Genomic DNA, 3,861 nt, shown 5'->3' with positions numbered 1-3,861 from the left:
TTTTTTTTGTTTAAAATTCTTGCACCGGAATTTTGTGTTAAATTGTAAAAGGTACTTTTTTTTTAAAGGAAAAAGATAAGCAAAGAAAAAGGCAGCTTTTTTGGTATAACAGTTTTTAAAGCACTTGAAAAAGATTTTAACGTAAACCACTTGTCAGAATATGTAATCCATGGACACGATGAAATTAATCTATTGGGGGGGGTGGAAGAACAAAGCAAAGACATCTTATTTTTTCTTTAGATCTGTGTAATAGATTTCTAATAACCTTTTTATTTGAACTAGCAAGTAATATATGCTGTGTGTGTAAAATATGGGTCACTGTAATAGAAGCTATACTGAAACAGACTGAACCCCACTAGGAATATGTGCAACTAACTGATCTTGTGTGACGTTGTTAAGCTCTGGAACTATATTCCTCACCCAGTTTTGAGAGAGGACTTTCTGGATGTCCAGGAATATTACAGGAACAAGACTCTATTTTAGATGTTTTTATGGAATATATTTATAAATGGCAGTCAGTACACAGTAGAAAACTGACAGTAGGTTAACTTTACATTTTGGCACATGCATTAGATGTGTCGTAAACATTAAAGCTGCTTTTTTTTGTTAGTGTTACAAACAAGAATTGTGATTCCCATAAATCACAGTGATGAGACAGCAAGGTAACTATATTTTTCATTTTAACATCACCATAAAGTGAAAAAGGTCACTGATTTTACCTCCTTCTTCAGGAAATTAACTGCTGCTGTTAGTAACAGGAGTGTGGAATAATACTAATTAACAAAAAAGCCACATTACATAACTCTAGGCCAGTGACTGTTAACAAGGAACATTAATGCAGGAAAAGATTGGGGATCTGTGCCTACAAGGTCCGGTTATGATACAACTGTGAAAAAGACAACAGGCTTAACATCAAAGTAAGATCTCTTTGATGGCTGTATCTTCTGAGGAAAAAAAACTAGTAGTATGGGCAACTTGCAGAGTGTGTCTTCATGAACAGTTTAATCCATTTAACTAAAACTAGAACTCGGTTATGCAGCATTTTTGCCAGTGTAATTTATTCATAAGTTAGAAGTAAACTGCTTCAGTGCAAAGAATCACATTTTAAATACATGTTTATTAAGCAAGCTAATGGCTGGTGACTACATGATGCATGTTTATCAAAACACTGTTACAGATAAATAATAAGTTAATTGGTTATAAATAACATGCCTCCCCCACCCAGTTAAGTCCTTTTACATAGCATATGCATTCATACCTGTTAGCAAAATAAGGCACAGTTTGCAGCACACGAGTTTTAATTGCATTGGTGTAGATAAAAATAACAATGCATTAATCCAATTGCAGTACATGATTTGCTCTTGGTAAAAGGGAGAGTTTTATTAGAAGTTGGTAGCATAACAGATGTCTCGGAAGGATGTCTCTTGAGGGCAGAAGTTAAGTTTTAAGAAAAGCTACTGAGGAATACAGTTTCCATGATGCATTGAATTTGATTTTCAGTTCAGATTTTATATTCTCTGTCTAATAATAAAAAAGATTGTGTATGGAAAGCTTTATATACTCTGCCAACAACTGGAATTCTGTCACTTCCTGTAAATATGAGAATTATTTTTTGACACAAATGCACTTATATGGGTAGTGAGTGTATGCCAATAAAAAGAGCATACGATCTCTGTATTTAACTGTTTCAGAAATCTTACTAAAAAGCATACTCAGCACGCCAGTAATTAAAAATACATCAGTGCTATGTCAGCTTCACCTACATTAGAATTCTTTGTGGATTAGTAACTCTGTTCTGCCTGGTTTTGAATGGTAAAGCTAATATGACATCTAGTCTGTAATTCCACACATGTAAAGTGTTCTTGAATTCAAACATGCAAATATTACACAATGGGAATGTATCATTTTGGAAAAATGTGAACTGAGCTGCTGCTCTTTTTGAAATAAACACTGCAAAAACCATTTTGGTGCACTGCAGGAGAGCAGGGCATACAATTTTGAATGGCATGCAGCAGCATGACAGTTGGAGGCACTTCCCTTGAAAAATTTGATTTAATAAGTAAGGGATGGTGTGGAATCAAGTAAAAAATTGTTTCCATGCAAATTGTTCTGAAGATTAATACAGCAAGCCCAATGCGAGCAAACCCCAAGGCACCCGTTGCGCCATCTATGAACACGAACCAGCTGTGGCCATGGACAGGCCAGTTGGGTAAAATGTTCCAACTTTAAAGATTGAGCAACTACATGCTTTTTGAAATATGGGATAATTGCTGGTTTGGGCGGAAAAATCTGTTGTCATTTGTGTCTTTGAGGAGAGACTTTGTGTCCTGTGGGAGAGAGACTGGTACCCAGGCTGCTCTTAATTACAGTTACCTTAGAAGTCTGTGTTTAGTAACAGAAAAATGAAATAGCTGCTTCCAGCTTATCCTATTAAGTACTTGCCATTGTGCATGTATTTAATTGCTTGTTACTAAATTTTTAGAAGTCACAAATACAAAAGCAATGGCAACACAAGGATTTGCTCTCTCCAGATTTTGCATTTGCTGTGCTAAATAAATGGCAAGTAATAAATTAATCTTCATAAATAATATGCAGAAGCACACTTGAAAGAAGGGTTAGTTTTGTGTCTTAAAGAGACTGTGTGTCTCAGCATAAAGGATTCTTTGAGCATTTTCCAGTAGCTCTGAGGTGTCATTCATGATTCCTAAGTCCACTGCAATGTGAACTTTGCTGCATGGGAGGTAGGTGCATAGTGAAGCAGTGCACACACACACTGAGCAGCTTTGCCATATATTTATTTGCTGCCGAGACCAGGTCTTTTGAGACCTTTCAGCAGTCCTTATTTAGCTTAAAGAAAAGTAAATCCAAACATTACCTAGCAGATGAATTACACTGTATTTGCAGGAGGCCTGCCAGTGGGCAGATTCCAAGCAGTCAGGGTTGGTGCACTGAGCAAGGTCAGTTAATGAAACACCCTGTCTTTGGATAGAGGTTGTACTGCTCCAAACCTGCTGCTGGGTGGTTTGTGCAGGCCATGCTCCTGCTCATGGCTGCCAACATCCATCCATGCGGCTGGACAGGGAACCTGGCTACTGCAGTCACCTGCGTGGAAAGCACGGGAGAGCTGCCAGCTCCTGCTTTCATGGCTTACCCCTGCCTTGCTCGGCACCCCTCCCTGACAGCTTGAGTTTTCATGGGACTTTCTCATGAGACCTGTGGCTGAATAAAGTGTCAGAAAACGATTCTTTTTAAAAACTGACTGAATTCTTTACCATTTAAGCTTGTTAAACTAGCTCACCATGTGGATCGGAAAAGGCCAAAGCCTGCCAAGGGGAGACAGGAGGGGAAGAAGGGCTCCCTGTGTGTCAGCTCCGACAGTCACTCAAAGAGCCATGCAGGTTCAAACCTCAACTGAACCTCTGTTCAGAGCCCTGGGCAGCCGTGCCAGGGTGAAGGATAGGGAGGGGAAGGCAGCCTCGTCCCTCCTGGGCCGCAACAAGGGCTTTGCCTGCACACTGTGACAGGGCAGCCTCTGCAACAGGCAGGAGCAATGTGGCTCGGGAAGTTCTCAAACACCCATGGCGTTGTCTCAAGCCTGGCCGTGTTGGAGGCCCAAGAGCTCTACTTCCAGCTGTGGATATGCAGTGCAGGCTGTTGGGGATCGCTCCTCCACTTGTCTCCCCTCTTCCAGAAGTGAGGAGTCCTGTAATCCGAGCCTTCCCCTGCAAGTCCAGTGTGTTACTTGGTGTTAAAAGAGACTGAAAGCTCATTGCTGTCCCATCGCAGCAAGCCTCTCCTAACGAAGTGCTTCCTTGTTCCAGGACATGCAAGGATCGCGTCCACACGCAGGAGCAGGACATA

Source organism: Melopsittacus undulatus, chromosome 3 (assembly GCF_012275295.1).
Source record: "Melopsittacus undulatus isolate bMelUnd1 chromosome 3, bMelUnd1.mat.Z, whole genome shotgun sequence".
In the NCBI taxonomy this organism is placed as follows: domain Eukaryota; kingdom Metazoa; phylum Chordata; class Aves; order Psittaciformes; family Psittaculidae; genus Melopsittacus; species Melopsittacus undulatus.
Note: the sequence above shows the minus strand (reverse complement) of the source record.